The sequence below is a fragment of the Notothenia coriiceps genome, unplaced genomic scaffold (genome assembly GCF_000735185.1).
Source record: "Notothenia coriiceps isolate Sejong01 unplaced genomic scaffold, NC01 NC01_scaffold00027532, whole genome shotgun sequence".
NCBI lineage: Eukaryota > Metazoa > Chordata > Actinopteri > Perciformes > Nototheniidae > Notothenia > Notothenia coriiceps.
In genome coordinates this window covers 223,426-244,278 of record NW_011360233.1, presented here as the reverse complement: position 1 = coordinate 244,278, position 20,853 = coordinate 223,426, and the positions used below count along the sequence as shown (strand labels likewise).

Below are 20,853 nucleotides of genomic sequence, written 5' to 3'. Positions count from 1 at the left end.
GCTGCCCAGTTTCACCAAGGACTGGCCGGGCTCTTAGCAGCATTGAGTGCCACTCGCATCGAGGTTACGATCAGGCGACGACACCGCAGAGGATCAGCCAAGCTAAGTTATCTCTGAACAAGCCATCCATTCTGCTGCTTTCTGATGGAAGAATACTTGGGGGCTGTGTAATTATATTGCTTTAAATGAACCCCTGAGAACGCCCCTGCCAAAGCGCCCACAAAGTCTCACACTTGGGCGAGTGTCAGAAACACATCGCTTGTGTATGCACTCGTGTGTAGCTGTGTGTGTGTTTTGCTGCTTAGGCTGGCGTTAAAAGGGAGGCCACAGTGGTTCTGATACGCCTCACAAGTGAATTTAATTAAATCATAAATATGAGCTGGAGGCCGCCACCCAATTTAATGTAATGGATGATGTGGGCCAGTCCATCTCTGGCAAAGCAAAGTTCTGGACCCATTCAAATGCCCTTGAAGCTTATTAAAAGTGGTTGGCACAGGGAGATGCTAGCAAAGTTGTTTAATGGATGCCCAGCTTGCATTAAGTATGACAGTTAATACTGGGTCGTACCATCTCTGCTTTGGACGAGGGGTTGTGCCTTCACTGTGGAAGTCTGTCATAGTAAGATGCCCCCTCCATTCCTCATCAGATCTTTATTATAGTGGTGTTGTAAAAGCAAATAGATGACAGGCAACATTTACATTTGATGTTGCACTTAAAATTAGAAACATTGAATAAGAGAAGCTTTAGAAACTCTGATGTTTGACATTTTGTGATGTTAAATGGTCTTTAATAATAACATCCAGTGGGGTCAAATTTATATCGCGCATAACAAATCAAAATGATGGGAATATTATTGTGTCTCTTAGTATTCTCATTTATGACTCAATATTCAAACATAATTGATATTATGCAGTATTTTATATATTATGAAATACAGTATCTTCTGCTTATTTAAAATTAGTCATGAGTTCACAGTAATTTGTTGTTCACAGTACTTACAAGAGCTGCAGCGCTGAGCTTTTTTAAAAACAAAACTGAAAGCTTCGACAAATGTTATGCTGCTCGCATGTCACCGTTGATGAATCATTTGCTGGGACAGACAGATGTTGTTTCGTGGGTTTCGTCCCATCCCGCAAAGGCAGAAGAATCTTTTTCTCCGTCTCCCGGAGTGCTGGATTCTCCCTAAATAGACCTAGCGCAAGGGTGTGTAGAATGGGACCGCACAGGGTGATGGGTAATGGAGTCATTAATAACACAGACCTCCCTTAAGATGCTCAGATGTTTGTTAGCGAGAGCCACAAGGGAGCGAGGAAAAATAGGATCCAATTTGATAAAAAGAAGAAAAGCAGTGTAAGCTTTTGATGATGATCGTGTTTGTGCTGTCAAAGGTCTTGTCTGATGGGTTAATTATGTTCACACACACACGTTTACACACAGATACACATATTTTATATAAAGCAGATAATGAAAGGACAATGAAGCCAGTTCTTCATACAGTTTTTAATATTTCCATCACATGTGCAACACAAAAAAATGAGGTCTGCCAAATACAGAACTCAATACATTTTAATAACATCTGAGATAACTGTCCTTTTGCTGCAGGAGATGGTGATTTCCTGTAAACTGTGTACGAACAATTCTCAATCAAAATGTCAAAACATTAAAGTTTTATACAAAAGTGCATCTCAGGTTCAATGAATGCAAAACATTTACATAACAGAATGTTTTAAAGTTTCATATGATGCCACAGTGGCTTCCAGCTTGAGCATAGAGCAATGGGACACTGCAAAGAAACAAGGAGTACTCGGGCACTCTCCAGGAGAGCCAGGGACAGAGTTTTGTAATTACATTATATCCCCAGAACAGACTGAAATTATGCTCAGTCTTCATGACCCCCAAATCCAAATGGATTTACTCCCCTACTGCGAAAAATATGTATAGATAACAAAACATAAAAGGGAAAATAATTCCAGTAATCTCCAGGCTTCAACGAGCAGTAAACATTGACAACAGAAATGTACAGGTTGAGTCAGTGGGCCGGAGATTTTCCCCATGCTCTGAGAGCCACATGGGAGCTTCACGCCTCTGTTCACGAGCCAACCAGAGGAACTAGCCTTTTCCAAATCTGTGTCACTGCGTTTGCATATATCAGCATCCTGTCCTGTTTTTCTGTGTTCTTTTTTCTCTCTTTCTTGTATTTGTATTTTTTTGCCTCTCATCTGAACTCCAGCGCAGGCAGTGCAGATTAGTCGCACCACCGTTCTCAGCTGGTCCTCTGGCAGCCACGAAACGACGGACACACAGTCAAGATCTCAGCTTATGCTGGTGAATCGAGCTTTTCTACCCCGTAATGATTGACCATGTTAGGATACATAGTGACATACTGCGCAGTAGGAGTGTCGCTGATGAAAAGAGTCCTCCTGACAACACTTGCGGGATCCTACAGCTTCCTACGCTCTCAGTGGCACCCTGTTTCTCCTTTACACAACTGTGAGTCCCATCTGGTCTGATTGACAATGTCATTGATATTTTTTTCCCCTTCTCTTTTTTTTGGATAAACATTTTTGAACTGTACATTGGCAAATACTGTATAAGATTGCAATATAGCTGTAGTTAAGCAACACATGAAGAATTCTATGTACAAACAAGTTGGCTTTTTCTTTATTTTTGAAATAATGGTTAGTAAAGAACCGGGAGGGTTATTTTATGTTCTTTCCCTCTCTTTCTTTTATTTTCTTAGCTTTTCTTTTTTCTTGCTGTGGCGTGGTTCCTTGTGGTGAAACTGAATCGAAAGTTCAGTGCAAGACAGTCAGTGGGAAACTGCACTGACGGTAATTGGCGGTCCGACATTATTCTCTGCGTCATGTGATCCTTGTTTTCGGCCACGGCGCTGATCTTTGCCATGTTAGCTGCTGTGCTGAGTCAACGAGTGGTTCTGCAAGGACACACAAAGAAACAGGGGAAACATTATGATCACATACAACAAACGCATCTTTCATCATCCTATCCTTTCATTAAAAGTACATTGGGAACAGTATTCATCTTCCATACCAAGGACACTATTGCTTTGCACCTTGAAATGTGTTATAAATGTTATGATAGGCAAGCACTTTTGATTCTGTTGACATTTGAACGTTGCCATTATTAGGCTTTCATTATCCGGATCCAATTAACTTGCACAGGAGTCAAACCTGTGTGCATCAATATCAGCTGGTGTTAGGATTAGGCCTAGATAAGTCGTGGTCTAACACAAAGGCACACGACCACTGACAGATAACATTCTGCCTTCCGATCAAAGACTGTGTCCATGGAAACAAATCCATAAAAAGGCACTGGTACACCTGAAGGAATATCATCCTTAGAGTCTTGTTTATTCAGAGCCTACATTTATAGAATCTGCTGCAAACGGACAGTGCAGGGAGGGAAGTTCAGAAATACTTTATGTGCAGGTGAGGCCGTTGACGATTTGATCCTCCACACTTCTGTAAATATGTAACGGTGCACAATTCCCCGTGACAGGATAACAAGCTGACAATATCACTCCGTTTTGCTGTATCTCCCAAATATATGCAGGCACACACACACACACAGGCCGTTGAGAGTGGTTGTAGTGGGGCAGCTGTGCCAGGTTCTTTAAAGGGAGTGTGGACCAGGGGGTGTGTAACTGGTGTCCCTGGTGGGCTGAATCCAGGTCATCTTTTGAAGTGACTGCTAATCCCTTTAATGCAAACTACATGCCCCACTTGCTGTGCTCTGTTTAAAACACGGCCTTGGACTCTCTAAACTGGCATGGACTAGACACACCTGTCATGGAGTCATCAACACACACATACACTTTGTTCTGTACACCGACACAGCATTAGGTGCACAAGGTTGCAAAATGACATTTGTACTGCTTAACTAGTTTCAAAATAAAATGGGGGGAGGAGGGGACAAACAATTATTACTGCAACCTCAGTGACAAGGTTTACCAAAGCAGTCACCTTCAGTCCTGTAGGTGCAGAATCCCTCAGGCAGTAGCTGGGCGATGACTATTAGCCCCCCTTGCATTCATTCCTTCCCTTTTACCCTTTCAGCTGCCTCCATATAAAGCATTTAAACACCTCGACAGCTTTCCTTTCAGCTAGGGCGATTACTTCCCGACAGGTGGGGTAATAAGCTGTTTGACGGGGAGCAGGAGTGTGACCCCTGTAAGGGTTAGCGTGGCTCGTCTGGGCCCTGCTCTCTTTTTTTAAAGAGGCGGCCCCGGACAGCTCCTCTGCTTCCCTCTCTCCTCTCTCGCTAAAATAAAGCTCCTTTAAGTGAGTCTGGGAGGAGACTCCCCACGGGACGCTCTCTTTCTCTCTCTCTCGCCCCAACTCACCTCCTCCCCCTCCTCACACTCCACCAACCCCCTACCCCCCCGGTGAAGACATCCTTGGTGTTGCTGAGGAGGGACAGGAGCACGGCAACCTTATTAATGAATGCGGCCCATTACTCGTCAGCCCGGCTCCTCGGCGACTCCCAGAAGCCCCTGCAGTACGTGACTTCAAATGGCAGGATATTGACACGAGGAGAGCAAAGCGGCTAGGACTGAGTGTGTGTGCCCGTGCGTATGTGTGTGTGTGCCCGTGTGTGTGTGTGTGTGTGTGTGTGTGTGTGTGTGTGTGTGTGTGTGTGTGTGTGTGTGTGTGTGTGTCTGTAAAAAAGAGAAACAGAGAGAAGAATTGTGTTCAACTGAGTGTGCATGCCTTTGTGTAAGTGTGCCAGTGCGTCTAGGTGTGTGTGTGTGTGTGTGTGTGTGTGTGTGTGTGTGTGTGTGTGTGTGTGTGTGTGTGTGTGTGTGTGTGTGTGTGTGTGTGTGTGTGTGTGTCTGTCTGTGGACCCCAAAGGAACGTAGCTCCTTGGATATAATGTAGGGCTCGTAACAGCTATTAGAGGGGAAAATAACCTCTCTGGGGAATGGCTCCCCCCTCTGCTTGTCCCAGCTCTGTCTGACACACACTGCATTCTACCTTTTCCTTAAACATGCCAGGAGTTTTCTCACTGAGGGCTTTCTCAAGGACGGTGTTAAACGACTTCAGTGGCTGTGGCAGCCATGCAGACGAAAGGGAAATAAAGGAAAAGAGGGGGGTAAAAAAAAAAACGTTAAAGAAAATGAAACTGATACTTTTATCTCTGTGGATACTGAACTCCTCAGAGAAGCTATAAACTGTTCTGTGTATGAGTATTGAAGGGAGGGTGGGGGGGAATTCACTTTCCAATCTTCATCCTTGTCAAGTTCTTCAAGTACCTCTGCAGCGGCGCTGTGTAAGTTAAATACTTATAGTTACCCAACCACAAATGTCAAATTAGAAGTGAAACACATAATTCTCATCTTGTGCGAGAAAATGACTGAAATGTCCAGTGCCCCGGTAAAGAGGATGTCACTAATGGTGTCACACCAGAATCACTGCAATTTAGGATTAGATGCCCTCCATTAAGCCTTTTAGCTCCCATCCTAACTCCCTCCTTCAATGCCATCCTATTCCCCCAGAAACTCTGCCATTCCTCTTATCATCCATTTCCTTCCCTTCTATCCAACCCTTAATCTCCTCCTCGATCCTTTCAACCACCTGCTGGCCACACAGGCCTGCTGCAGGGCCCGGCTACCAGCAGTGTTCAGGTAAACCATTGGAGTCGATTCTTCACAAAATTAAATTTTGCTCTGATCAATAATGAGCACCCGCTTCTCTCTTGAAGACTGGCTGCATTGGCTCGGAGCGATCCTCCTCTTCCATTATCTCACCGGCTCTGTGCCACGGTTAAAACCACCACTTTCATCTGATTACATCACCCTGCTGCAACGCCCTCAGGGGTAGTGGGAGAGGAGGGGGAACATCCGGCAGGGGTCTTGTGTACCCATGCAAACAGGTGCAACACGTCTTAGGAATTAAACATTGCTGCAGAGAGCGAGAGGTAGAGAAAAAAATGGGGAACGATTGGAGAAGAGCAGAGAGCGAGAAACAGCAAGTAGGCTGGGGAGTTGATTTATTAACTAATCATTCTTTATGTCGTTCCCCATTGCTCTGGTCTCCATCGATAGCACCCGGTCTCCAGTGAGGCAACAGAGGTGCATCTCTTACATCAGCTCTGCAAAAGAAGTCCAGCAGACTAGCACACACATTCTCCCTTTCATCTGATCCCGCTGCATTAAAGACAATCTTCACATTGTCCAAGATCACAGAGGAAGGATGTAAAGCTTAATCGCAACTCTAACAATGTTTGATTAGCATGATGTTAATACCTGCAGAGCACATGTTAAGTAGGCTACAATGTGTCTGCACATCTACCTGGTGTTATGCAGCATGTAACATTAAACCCCGGCTTTATCGAGTTGTCAGGCAGCTGAGTGAGCATTAACGACTTCTTAAGCCATGGCCTATTCAAAGCTCCACAATCAAAGCAGTATGCTCTTCGTCTAGAGCTGACCACTGAATTGAACATAATGGTTCACATTAGGTAGCCCTCAAATTCAGTGATGCATCTTTAAATTATAGCAACACCATATTATAATGATTAATTCATAATACCTGCTAAAATGTATAAAAAGCCAGGCAGGAAGAACTGCAACTATAAACCAGATTATTAGCAGTGCGGTGGTACATTTGACAAAAAGATAACTTATGATAAAATGTAAAAAAAAATACAATTTGGTTAATTATTTTATAAAGTATCATGACATTTCTGTGTGTCTGTTGAAATGCTAGTTCAACAGTAAAGCAATGATTTGATAGTGTGAGTCAAGTTAGTCTTAGTTACAGAAAAGACGCTCATTAAAGAAACTATTTAATTAGAAGAGTTAAGCACATTTATTTTAACCCCTGCAGCTAAAGTGTCTTATTCAGTTTATCTATAATCCAAAAATTGAAGGAACAGTTAAAACTGTAAACATCCCCCTCTAAGCTATGATTAAAATTCTTATCAGTGTGTGTGCCGAGTTTCTCTATTTCGCTGCATGGCTGGCATACGGTACGTCTGCATCTGGAGCACGGGGAGTGTGCACAAAACCACTGAGACCTGTGCATACCCGTAGTCATCACTCAGGAATTTAATTAACACATAAGTCATCAAATGATACTAAAACAGGGTTAGAACCCTTGTATCTTTTTAAGGCTCCAGTCTGCAAGGTGACTTAAAGTAAAAGTAATGACTTGGATATTTAAGCTTATTTATGTTTTTGTGTAATGATTTAAATATAAACTGCGGACAGTAAGGAGCACATTGTTTAATTTTGTGATTAAGAGTTTCAAATGCTTTCTTATCGCTAACACTGCCGTGGCGAAAGACTAGAGTGCTGTATTCAGTCCTGATCTTTAATGGTGTGTTGAACCTGGTCCAGTATTGACTCAGTTTTCCCTTTGTGCCTTCCCTACTGTTGACCGGTCCTCTGAGGGAGTAATCCTTTCCTGCTCTGACCTCAGGCCAGGCTTACTGCTGGCTAGTTTAGCCAATGAAGAACACAATCAAATAAATAAATAAATAAATAATACAGCAGGCGGCATTCTCCACAGTCATCACTTATCAGGCCGTGGGGAAGGTTGACCCCAAACACAGTTGTGCCACTACCGTCCTGGTCACCATGGTAACAGACTGTCTTATTTGAAGTGAGGTGTCCGGGGAGTCGTGGTCATACAGTAACAGCGCTAGGTTAGGGTGGAGTTGACAACAACGATGGATTTCAATGTCTTCCATGTGTGTCGTTTTGCGTCCGGTGATTTGCGCACTGAAAGCTGGTAAGAAATATATAATAAATCCACAAAGCTTGAAAAGCTTTGATTAGATGTCTAACTACCCCAAGCAAATGCTTCTGAGGTGTAACCGGAGATGACGGACCACCCTTTTTGTGGGCCGGTGCTTTGTAGCTCCAAATGATACTCATTACCCTGTCTAAGTAGACAAGTGAATGGTACTAGAAACACACTATGCAGTGATCCCGCTGTTTGACTGAGGTAGCAAAACAACTGCACAACTGCTGTGTTATTATGGGGCCTCATTAAGTGAGGAGAGAGTGGGAGAAGGGGAGAGGGAGCGAGGGAAAGCAATAGAGAGAGGGCCGGTGAGAGGAAGAAAAAAAAGAGAGGTAGAAAAAAAACAACACAAGAGAGCGATACAAACTGTATTCTGAGGTGATAGCAACACACGGATGCCTTTCCAGCCAAAATGAAGACTATGACTAAAGAACCCAATTAAGGGCTTTCTTAGGGGAGCCATCTTGGGAGGGGGATGGGTCTTCCTGGGACATGAGCCCTGGGCTACATCCTCTAATTAGACAGAGCGAGGGGGGAGGAACTCTGCCTGTCACTGGGAGGGAGATGGGGTCCATGGGGTTCCACATGTCAGTCCCAGAAACAAAACACAATTACTCTCACATTTAACCACTTCAGTCAGGGACAGACTTTGACTAGGGATGCTACAGAGCGTCGTCGCCCCCCCCCCCCTTCCCTCTGCTGTGCTGCTAGATATGCCACTTCACAAATACAGAGATTTTTGAGGACTACATTTTCTCCTGCATTTCCACGCTTCTATGGGAATGTTTTCCTATCGAAATTGAAGAGCGAAACAGAAAATGAGCTTTTAATTGACCAGTATCATTTTATAATACTGAAGAGTTAAATTACTTCCGTGGTGCGATGTGTGAATATGAAATTCGAGAGGGACTAATTGTTCTAATGCTGTTTATTTTGGCCTCTGCTGCATTTTGTTAACATCAACAGCATAACAGACACTTGAAAATCAAATCACTACAGGCAGTCAATTAAGCCTGTAGTGGATTTCCAGAGATGCGCTTAAAATGGCATTTATCAAAGTGGTTGGAAAAGTCAACTAAGAAAAGTAAGAGAGACATCTGTGAGGGAGAGATCTAGAGATGGATTCCAGCACAGCACACCAAGCGTCTCCTCTTTGTTTGGATTTAACTTTCCCCAGTGGTGCAACACAGGCAAAAGAAAAAAAGAACAGCTCAAAGGCTTCTGGGAGTTTTTGTCATGTCTCCCTCCAGACAATGTGTTTGCATGCACATATCAGACCCTGGGAGGGAAAGACACAAAGACAAACACATACAGCACACACACAGATGTATATACACACACACACACACACACACACACACACACACACACACACACACACACACACACACACACACACACACACACACACACACACACAGTGAGAAATAGAGAATATCCTCCCAGGATCATTAGGTCTGTCATGCTGTCTAATTCTGATCCAACTACAAAACTAGAACACCACTATTGTGATACATCACTAGTCATCTAAGGGTGTTTATGTCCCCATTTACAGTGTGTGTACAGTGTTGAACATAATTATAAATAAGCTTAAATATGAATGATGGCGCTTCACAAGCAGCTGTTTTTTTTTCCTAATGCATTGTTCTTTTATTTTGTAGTGCAACTTTTTGAAATAGTGACAGAATTCTGAGCACCTGGGGTGATGAAGAAGAAAACAAGTTGTCATATAAAAGGCAAAATAAATATATATACAACTTTCAAAAGCGTTAGGAGCTGTCATACTTGGCAGATCAAGATATTCAGAGAAAATGGGGTGTTTGAGAGTCGCTTAGGGACAAACACATGAAGCTTTGCTTTTGTGAGACACTTTTGGGACGCAGGGCAGTTGGGGCGTTTTTCAGGGCATATTTTAAAATTCATAACAAAATAAAACAAAAAAAGGAAGGTAAACTTCTGGGGAATTAAGTCTCTGTGCTTCATACTGAAGAGTGCCATTCATAAGATCTCATGAAAAGCAAGGGCGGAAAATAAATGTCTAGGATATAGTTTTGAAGAGCCATCATTCACAGAACTTTAGTTATTCCATGCATTATGATATGGATACACACTTTGGATACATTTAACCCATTTCATGGTCTTTCTTTCCTACGCCCTCCAATTCCGCAACTGTCCATCTCTAATTTGTTCTGCCTATTTTCTGTTAAAGATGGACGCCGTGACATGCATAGCTGTTTACACCTGGTGACCGTGAAGCCTATAAATATGCTTAATTAAAACAGTGGAATTGGTCACAGCTTGGCAATAATGGCTATCACACGGGGAGAGGAGAATCTCATTTGTGTGGGGAAGTAGAACATGATGCAGATGTGCTCTTGTCACTTTCAGCACTCATTAAGGCCAGGGATCTCTGGATTGTCTTTGAAGGAATCCTTTTAAAAGACACTCCAATTAAGGTACGTGTCCTGCGGGCGTCTGAGGAGAGGGAGAAGTCGTACAGTACCCCAGTCCTTCCACTCCTCTGTCTATCACGGCACAACTTAACACATGGCTTACAATCTTGTGTCACTTCCAAGGAATGATAATGAAATTGGAGGGTGGAGGAGGAGAAAAAAGACAGCCCAGCTTAAAAGGACCAAGGGAATCCGGTGCGGAAAATGTCATCTTCACTGTTGTGTAACTTCAATCTCATTGTCTTGTCTTTAGAGGCGTTGGGATCATTGGGAGAGATACCTCAGATTGCAGCCCTCCGGTACGCAGCGTCGCTGGAGGAGCTGAACTTGTGTTTTTTCTCAAATGAACTGCACTTGGAGAAATGTCAGATTTAAGCTGTGGCTAATATACTGCGCATCCATCAGTTAATGAATCTGTCTAATTAATCCAGCCTCGCAGCATTGTCAGAGGCTCAGTTCCCCTCGCATTGTTAAAAAGCTACTGTATCTGAAGCCGCCACCGCAGAGGGAAAAGGGAGTTTATTATCAAGTTTCACATTGCAATGTGGCCTTTGCTAGAACCCAGGGACTTTTTTTTTCTCATAAGGGCCAGCTGCTTTAAAAATGACAGGACAGTGGGTATTATTTTGGAGAGAAGATATAGTGAAGCCGTGTCTCCCAGTTGCTCAAGGGGTGGGCAGTAGATGAGGGTCAGAAAAAGAGCTGCACAGCCAGCCTACTTGCCCTCCCCATCAGCACCTCATGAAATATCTAGTCTTTGCTCCATATTTTAATGGGGTGAGGGAGAGGGATGCGCAGGGTGGAGGCTGCGTGAGTGTGTGATGGTGGAGGGGAGTCCTCTGGAGAGTTTCGAGGGGAATGGTGGTCTATGCATCTCAGTGCTTTTTTTTTTTTGGTTGTGAAAGAAAGAGGAAAAAGGGAGAGAAAGGGAGAGCAAGAGAGATTATTCTCCTTTGGAATCTGGATTCTGGGGCACACAGGCCCAGGAGTCAGTCAATCTGACCAGTCTGAGGGGGGCGGCTGGGCGGGGGGTCCTAGGAGGGCTGATTAGACGGATGCTCTCCCATCATCCATCTCGACAGGCTGGCGAAAATTGGCTAGCCCCTTGCAGGGTAGAGTTCACGGGGGGGAGGCGGTGGGGGAGGATGTGGTGCGGTGCACTGGATACCTGTCACAGCCTTTGGTCTGTTTCAGGATCTCAGCAGCAAATTAATAAAATATCGTTCCTGCTTCCCTTTACCTGCCGTGGCAGCTCTCCCTCTTGCTGCTCCTTCTCCCAGCTTGCACTGGCCCTTTGACCCCTCCGACTACTGTGAGAGATGAGGAGCCCAGGCAGCCTGCGAGTGGGCCAGAGAGTCAGGGAGAAACAGGGAGAAACTCCAAACTCCAGACCTGGCAAAGAGAGAGAGCCTCCACTTCTCTCGCTGCTGGAAGACAGCTCCACTTCACACAGACTGACAAACGACTGCCCCATGTCAGCGAGACATTTTGAAGTGTGATGCATAGAAAATGGCAACTGCAAACAAACAACAACTGAAAACAAGACTCCAACGTTCACTCTTTGTTGAAGGATTCAACCATAGACAAGGCAAATCTACCATTACAAAGTAGAGACGTTGCATCTCAAGATAAAGGAAGAAAAAAGAACATGATAAATCTTTGAGTTGGTCACAGTCTAAATAAACGTTGACATGTATTTCTGTGTGAATATAAGTTAGAAAATGTATGCACGGGTTTCTATAAGCTGTGTAAGAGTGAGTGTGAGCATGCACTCACATGGGACTGCCTTTAGAGGATGGCACAGGTTGAGTGTAATGATTGTTTTTATCCCCCGAGCTCATTCCTGCTCTCCTTTCATAACCCCCTGTTTCACAACAAGCCATAGGTCTTTCATGTTTTACTCTTTTCTGTTCAGTGTAAAACAATATAATCATGCATGAAACAACACCGCTGGGAGGGGGAGAATGCTTCAGTCCAAAAAATGTCAAACAAAAAAAGTAGGAAAATATCCCCAGGTTATTTGAGATTGTTTGCAGGCTCCTCCAACAACCCGTTCTTTATAGAGAACACTGGTACCAATGAGAGAGGAGCATGCGATAACTATGAGGCCTTGTCATGAATGAAAAGACTCCATGATGGTAGTTGGTTGAAGGATGAGTGTTGTTAAATAACCTTCTTTGTGGTAGAGTTGCATGTAGGTGGATCAGGACTTGTTTTATTCATGGATGCTTTGCTCAAATGACTAGCAGATAATGATCATATTCACCTTCCTCCTGGCATACAGACGCCTCTGTGTTTACAACCTGAATCTCAATATGAAAATCGTTGCGGATCAATGAGCCGGCCAAGCCCTGGATACTTCCTCTAGCTACCTGCTTATACATAGACCTGCTAATCCTAAGTTTCAGAAATGTTGTACTTTGAAGATGTGGTGAGGAGCCTTCGGTTTCTCTATGCGCTTTAAGGTAATTTAGGATTAATTTCAGTGATTGGACTGAACACCACGGTTTAAGACTTAATATTTTAATGATTCAGTTTCTTAAGGTAAATAGAAAAAAGAAATCTGGATATGAGATGTGCGCCATGTGTATGGAAGAGAATACCCCAAACAAAACAAAGCTGCTTGAAAACACCACCACAGTGAAATAATATAATAAGGTCTGTTTCATTTTTTCAGGTTCTCCAAGGACTGGAGAAAAAGATTGCTTGAAAATGGATTATCTCTCTAACGTTGCGAGTTCATAAGTCCAACTACTAACTTTGTTGAAGGGCAGATACGGTCTCCCAGAGGACAAAGCTCATATTTAGCCATGAGGCATCCTCTGTGATTAGGAGGGCAGATGCAAGCATATTGACTCAACTGTGTTTTTGCCTCTGCACTGTATGTAATTACCTCTTCAAAAACGCACATTCCACTAATCCTCTAATTCCAGATATTTTAGTGCTCTGCTGGTCTAATAAGCAAATCATATCATATCTGCACATCACAAATGAGTTTTGGAAACGGACTGAAATAATTCCTTCTGAGTCTCTTCTCCCAGCCGAGATGGAGAGGATAGACGGAGAGCAGTGAGCTGTGTTTAGTGTTTGTTAAGCTGTCATGTGTGATTAGCGGTCGCAGCTTTTGCTGGTGGCCCTTTTGCTCCGCCAGCCCGAGGCTCACCTGTAACTCTGTCTGGAAGAAGAACTTCTGTGGGCACTGCGAGCAGTCGTAGATCTTATCCTCTTGGCCGTGTGTGGAGAAGATGTGCTGCTGGAGCTTATTGGCCTGGACGAATACTACGAGGAAAGGAGACAAGGCAGAAGAGGAGACATTTATGAAATGTTGTGCAAGACTTTAAAAGTGTTTGATACCGCACAAATAGTTTTGACTGTATAACATTGGTACTCTTTGCCTCCCATTGTTGACTGTGGTAAATTAGAATAGAGCCTTGTTGCATGCATTAAGGGAACAAAGGCAAAATCATAATCGCATCTGCCTGAGTAAAAATTAAAAACAGACTATGTCAAATGGCAAAGGAAATTACTTAATTACAAACAAATGAATGCACTATCAACAATAAAAAAACACTGTTATGAGCTGTATAATTGGAAGAAAAAAACCCAGAACAATTTAGATGTTAACAGTGAAGCTAGAGTGGTCATATTCATGGCACTAGAGCTAGCGCATTCATAATATTTTGGGAATAATTATGGTCTTTATTTAGCACAACTGTAGGGACAACAAGCCAGAAAATAAACAACCACAAAAAACTGGCATGGCTTCAAGTGCAAAACATGGCCTCCATTAGTCTACATCGCTAATTATATTGACAATATAAATATTCATGTTGTTGCACTACTTATTCATGCAGACTGAGACTACACTCACCATCATATAAACACACAACTCGCTGGCACTTAAAACATATACCATACATTTGTGCTTTAATTAAGCCAAAGTCCACACTGGAAAAGACTAAGGGGGAGGCAATTGTGCGTCTTGGGTGAATGTGTCTTGCATGTGTGTGTGTGTCTGCATTCTCCAAGGAGCACTTCAAACATGCCGTTTGTTATCCCAGACCTTTGTGCTTTAAGGATGGCTGTCTAATCTCAAAGGTCTGGATGCTCTGGAAAAGTTAGCATGTGGGGGCTTCATTTGAATTTCTTACAGCTTAAAATAACTTTTTCTTTTAATGCATGCACCGTGGGCCACAAGGAGAGGGAGGAACAACGCACAGCCACAAAAGGTGAGGTTTGTGTCGGAGATGGCTTAGGGGTCGCTGCAGCCCCGTGGCGGGGCTCTGCAACATTAACGTGTCCCAATTTGAGCTCACCTGGGAGAGCGGTTATTAATTATTGAGCTGCGTACACTTGAGACACACTCTGCTTCATTGAATGTCACACTCCTGACCTGGGAAATAAAAGTTAGATTCAAAACAGACACTGCAGTGGTGCTTTCAGACTGCTAATGCCTGGGTGACAGCTGTCTCTGGAACATGCAAGCATGTTAACCCGAAATGAACAAACCTCCTCTAATGAACAAACAACAACTCTATGGTCCATTTCTGAAACTAATGACCACAACAATCTGAAGGCAAACATAATAGCAGATAGATGGCTGGTTTTACAGTTTGCTACAAAACATTGCGCTCAAGGTTAAGGCCTGGGCCATCATGCACAATTGTGCCTCTGTTATGCTCCAAAAACGATGACAATTTTCTTTGTGGGGAATACATGCTCTGAAAGACAAAATGCGCTGATAAACAATAGGTTTTTTTTCTTTGGCTGCGTTTTGTCTGCATATACTGTACAGAAGCAGGTCACAGCAGCCGCAGGAAGCCTTCATTATGTCTTTGGCTAGCGGAAGAAAAAGTCAATACAGCAAAATAAAAATGGATTTGAGACTTGGGGGGCCTTCAAATGCTGTACAATAGGGCCAAACACAACTGAGATGTCAAGTTAGCTGATGCTCGCTGTTTACATGGATATTTGGTCCACTTCCAGTAAGAGACACATTTAATCAGCTATGCATTTATCAATTTATAGTGGAAAATGACAGCTTAGTAAAAGGGCCAGATCCTAAAGTGCCAGAGCCTAGAACCCACTAATGGCACTTAGAAATCTCCTGTAGGAAAAATAAATTGTAAATGGACGTATGACATTTGAGGCAAAGATGCAAATGGTATCTCAACTACTTTTTCAGTTATTTATATCGTTGAGTTTTGACATTTTTAAAGGCTTGGTTGTATTTATAATTGCTATAGATGAAATTGTTAGTTAGTGTTTGCTAATACAAACTGTTTTAGCCTTTTAATTAGTGGTACACATTTCAGTAAAGCCTCTTTTTGTGTCTTGAAGCAACATGTAATAAAATGATAAGCTGCATTGGGCAATGAGGGGACATTGTATTGGTATTTGGCAGAGTGAGTCACATATGAAACATGCCATTGCAATGCCCATTTAGAGGAGGAACAGAGGCATTTCTTCCAAGAGGGTTAAAATGAGGACATAGAGAAATGGGGAAAGAAATAATCCAAAACCACATCCAAACAGGATCAGTGGCTGGCCATTGTGTCTCTCCCTGCTGAGAATGAAAGAGAATAAGGGAGAGAGAGAGAGAGAGACACAGAGAGTGGGAACTTTGTGGAGTTTGTTGGCTGTGGAGCCAGAGCAGAGCGGAGCTGAACAGAGCGCTGAGCCGGGTTGGGCGTCAGGGGTGTCAGGGCTGAGGGGGCTGAGGGGCCAAGGTCTCCTCGCTGTGGGGGATATTAAGCCCTCTGATTAGATCTCAGGGGCCGCCCATGGCAGACGTCTCCTTTACTACAGGCCCCAGCTCATCTTTATTTTGGCAGGGTGGTGCTCTCTGCAGGCTGCACTGCACCAATACTAAGCTGTTTGTGAAGGGAGGAAAAAAAAGTTTATCCTTTTTTCCCCTTTCTCCTTTTCATTTATTTATTCGTCTAGCCTACATGTGTTTGCTTCTGCTTAATCCAAGAGTTCACAATGCAGAGGCTGATCCCAGTGTTCTGAGGCACAACACAAACAAGTCGACTGCGAGAGTTGATTTGGAGCCTTCAAGTGATAATTACTAATTTTGAGTCTGTGCTAAGTCTACGTTGTTGTTGTTGTTGCTGCTTTTGGATGTAAGATGTCATAATGCTAACATGCAGCAGCAGATCCGGACAGCAACGAAACAAAAGCCAATTAAACCACTGTATTTGTCAAACTCTTGTGGATTTGCATCCTGTAGTTTTTCAAGTTTGTGCTTCACGCTGTGACATAAGTAAAAGAGGAAGCGCACACACAGAGACACACACTTACGACTTTCATCAGGAACACTTTCTTCTGTTTTGTTTGTCTTAAGCACATATTCCCAATCACAATTTCCACACCAGCCCTCACTACTGTTCCTAAGGGTGCAGGCAGACACTTCTAGCTGCAGGCTCCCCCACTTCTGAAACCTGTCAAATCTGTCCTGGGAGAGTCAGCCTCCCTCTCATCATCCAGGGGCTTATGGACCTCTCTCCATTTACCCTCCCTCCCCTACACAGTTCTCTTTTCCTCCTTCTCTTCCCCGCTTTCATCTCACATCCAAACTTGCCAGTTGCAACCTTCTCAGCTTCCACCAAGTTTTGTCTCCTTTTCTCCTCTATTTTGTCTCCCCTCATCTACAACTCACTTTTCCACATTCTTCCCTCCGCTCTGTTTTTGTTTGGTTTGGTTTGTCCTTTTCTCGTTCCCTTCGGGGCAGATTGAGGATAATCAGGTATGTCAAAGAATGACAATCACCTCCTGCCTCCCACCAAGTTTACTGGGCCGCAGGGGGGTTTATCAAACTAAAATATGGGCATCAAGGGGGGATGATCTTTTGAACAAAGAGTAACCTTGGTAATCAAGTGAACACAATGACCCAGCCATTATTAGTTGCACCACCTAGTTTGATCAAAGCCTTTATAATCAGACTCATCATGTCTGTACTGTATGTGTGTCAAAGGGACTCTTTCTCTAAATAATAAAAAAAAAGGGTTCTGGAAAAATCAAAGTAACTATTAAAGTAGTACCTTTACTCCTCCCCTAATTTTATATTTTTATACTTTTATATATTGTTCTGGTCAAATGTATTGTATACACACTTTAACTTCGACTCGGACTACTCTATATGTTTTGCCAGTTAAACGTTAAAGGTTTACCAAAGGTTCACATCCTAATTCCCCTGTGTGGTTAGGTTAACATAACAAACCCACTAGGGTTAATTAAAGATCATGGTTTCGGGTGAATGCAAATAAAATACATCCCGTCTTGTGCACTCTTGACTTTTTCACAATTTATCCGAGACCATATTCGTTCCATAACCTTAACTAATTAATGTGAGTGCCTGAACTTAACAATTAGAACATTCTTCTGAAGCATTTAGTATCATGTTTGTATAAATTGCCTTCAAATAAATGTGCGTTTGCAAAATAGAGATTTATAAAAGTAATATCCTATCCTATCCTATACTAGGAGATATATATATGAGAAATATATGAGGTACTTTTTATTAAATGTTGGAACTTTGTTTCATTGCTACTTTTACTGATGTTGAATAACTGGATTGTGCTGCTGTATAAGAGAAATTGAACTGATCATAAAAAATAAGCCTTATGCTAACACAACTTATATTTATTGAACAATATACTGTAAGTAAGTGTATGTTAGGCTCTAAAAGTATTGTCTTTTCACTACTTTTCTCTAGGCTTAACTTGAAGAAATATATTCAGAGACAGCTGTCGGCCAAAGTCTCAGTTCCTCCTTTTCCTCCGAGTGCTCTGACTTCAGTCTGCCTGTCCCCTGCATCCCCAACAGAGGGAGGCCTTTCAGCCCATGCAAACTCTCCACAGCCTGCCTGCCCCGCCACACTAGGCCTTCACCCATCTGTCTGTCTGCTCTGCGACCACTGTCCTGAGGGTGTACTCTGTCTCTCCCTCCTCCTCCCCTTCTCCCTCCCAGCATCCTTCTCTCTCATGCGCCGTGATCGATATGGACGCGGAGGGAGAAGGGGGACCTGTCTGTCAAAGCCGGCGGTGGAAAATGAAGGCTCAGATGAAGGAGGCATGCTCTGTATATTAAATGCCCAGACCCCTGCGAGGGGTGGAGGGGGGTTCGGGGTGGGGATATATCAATAGGCTTCTGCTAAAAGAGAGATAAGGCCAAAACAGCTATGAGAGAAGTAGAGCGGAGTAGCGGGAGGTGAGAGGAGAGAAACAGAGATGAGGAAAATGAATAAGGAGCTGAGCTGAGCTGATTAAGAGGTAAGAAAAACATATATTGACACAAAATCAAAAATGTCAGCGAATGATGTTAATTGGTGTAGAAAATGAAGAAAAGACAAATTAGTTTTTTAGGGCGATGGGTGTATTAGGAGGAGGAGGAGGGGGGGGTGCAGGAAGCGCCAAAGAGAGAAATGAGCTGAGGACCCAAAAATTGTGAGGAAGAGTAAAGAGCTGAGAAAGGAGAAAGAGTGAAGAGCTGAAGTTAACGACTTTGCAGATTTCATTATAGAGATAGTTAACCCTGTTGACACTGAAGGAGGGCGCTATCCTCACAGGAGGAGTCCGGTCCTTCCACCTCCACGCACAGAGACAGATGAGATCATTACAGCTATCAGCACCAGTGCCATCCACAATTAGCACATCTTCTTTTCTTTCCTCACTCCTCCATCCCCCCCATCTCCCCTCAGCTCACACTGCCTTCCCCCCTGCTCTCGCCCTCCATCGCCCTCCATCGCCCACCCACCCTCACCTCGTGAACCTTCTTTGGCCTTGATTTGGAAGCAATTTGACTAAATAAAAAGCCACATGCAGCAAACTGTTCTAAGCGTTAGCAGAGCTGCCGGCTTGACCTCTCCCAACTCATTTAGAACCCATTCGGCAAAAAAAAATGCAAAGCTATGCATTTTTAAATGTAAATGTGAAAATGCATGTAAAGAACAACTTCACCTTCGTATCAGTCAGTTGGACTAAGAATCAATGACACACACACTGTAATACACACACACACGATACATACCTGTAAAGCAGACCGGACACTTGAAGGTTCCCCCCATGCCCTCGAAGCTGTGCTCAATCAGGTGGCATTGAAGCTTCGCCGGTGAGTCGAATGACTGACTACAGAGCTTGCATTCATGGTTCAATCCTTCCTCTGCAGAGAAGAAACAACAAAAACAGATAGAAAACTGTAAGAAATAAAAATAAGCAGAGCGTAAATGCCAGAAGTCTCACTCTGCCTTGTTTTTTTTTGTGTTTTCTTTTCTCTCACATTACAGTTTTATTCAACACATTTTTGGCAAAGACCCCTGTCTGTGATTTTCATGAGACAGGAAGTAATATAAAGTGTGATCTGTTCCCATCAGGCATCATTTAGCTGACCAGCCGGGGTTCTAACGGCTCAGACGAGGCCTTGCACTTTGAACATGGTGAGCGTCATCTTTTTGATTAACTTGCATGTACAATCATTATTTTTAGAATCTGCAATTTAAAACAGAATTTGAAGGGAGTCTTAATGAAGGAAACATCCAGGTGTGCTATGAAAGGTGATTTAAAAATTAATAATAGAGAAAGAGTCTTATTACTTAAACTGCAAGGACAAAGGAATATTAAAGAATAGTTTCCGAAACCTTCAGTTTATGTCACAAAATTATCTAAGCACTTCTTCAGTGTACAATGCCTTTAAGAAGGCACCAAAACAACTCTCCTTTATAACATGCTCACCTGTCCACATTTCTAATACAGTGATTTGCTGGTATTTAAAGAGCAGGACAGATTCTCAGTTTATCTGCTAGGCTTAGAATTCCCTACACGTCTATCTAAACATTACAATTCCTCAGCCCAGGCCACTGATAGCTTAAATAAATGTCGTTCAGACTGTCAACCTGCACAGTCATTTGCAGCACAGCAATCTGCTGACTCAGGCTTCCAGAAAACTGCCCATCTCCTGTGCGTCAATAAAAGGCCTATACACTCTGCCATGGGGCCAGACTGGTGCTCTATCAAACCCCTGCCAACCCTGAAATTAGGCCAGCTTCTGCAGGGGGCAGGGGTACAGTACACTGGGGACTGATCTAGGGTTTATCCCCAGGTCTCTATACAGGCCAGCGCCCACTACATAGGCCCTGGGTACCAGAAGCACAAACACAAAATACCGCTCAGCAGCTGTGCCCGGATCGAGCTATGCCAGGTGGAGGGTTAATCAAAGGCGCTTTAGGCGAATCTGGCAAAATATGTATGTGTGTAAACTGAAACGCAGTGAATATAAATAGGCACTTCTTACTTTGTACGTAGTTACATTGTACAGAGGTATTTGTTTATTAACCACTAAAAGTTAACATAAAACTAACCTTGTGTTTCAAGTAATGTTTATATGTAGGGCAACTGCTTTGTAACTCATGTTTGCTTTGTTTTTTTTGTCTAATTTTCCAGTTTTTAGCAAAAAGCTCACGTTATAAAGGGTTTATTAAAAAAAACATTGATTCTGACTCATAGTGACAACTGCACCCCAATGACCCCTGATGTTCTTAGGAAGGGAGGGAAATGGAAAAATCTCCTTCATTGCCAAAATAAACAGTGTAGGCAAATTGAGTTTTCTCCTGTAAAATATTACCACATGTCCTT

The 20,853-nt window shown here is 43.2% G+C and overlaps 1 long non-coding RNA gene across 1 annotated transcript; it reads right to left on the bottom strand.

The window, feature by feature from the left end:
* Positions 1-1,481: 1,481 nt before the first annotated feature.
* On the bottom strand, positions 1,482-19,409 carry LOC104957660 (uncharacterized). Its single transcript, XR_799687.1, has 3 exons — positions 19,253-19,409; positions 13,386-13,501; positions 1,482-2,935 (listed from the first exon to the last, which is right to left on the bottom strand). It is a non-coding gene; the product is annotated as an uncharacterized lncRNA (long non-coding RNA).
* Positions 19,410-20,853: the final 1,444 nt, after the last annotated feature.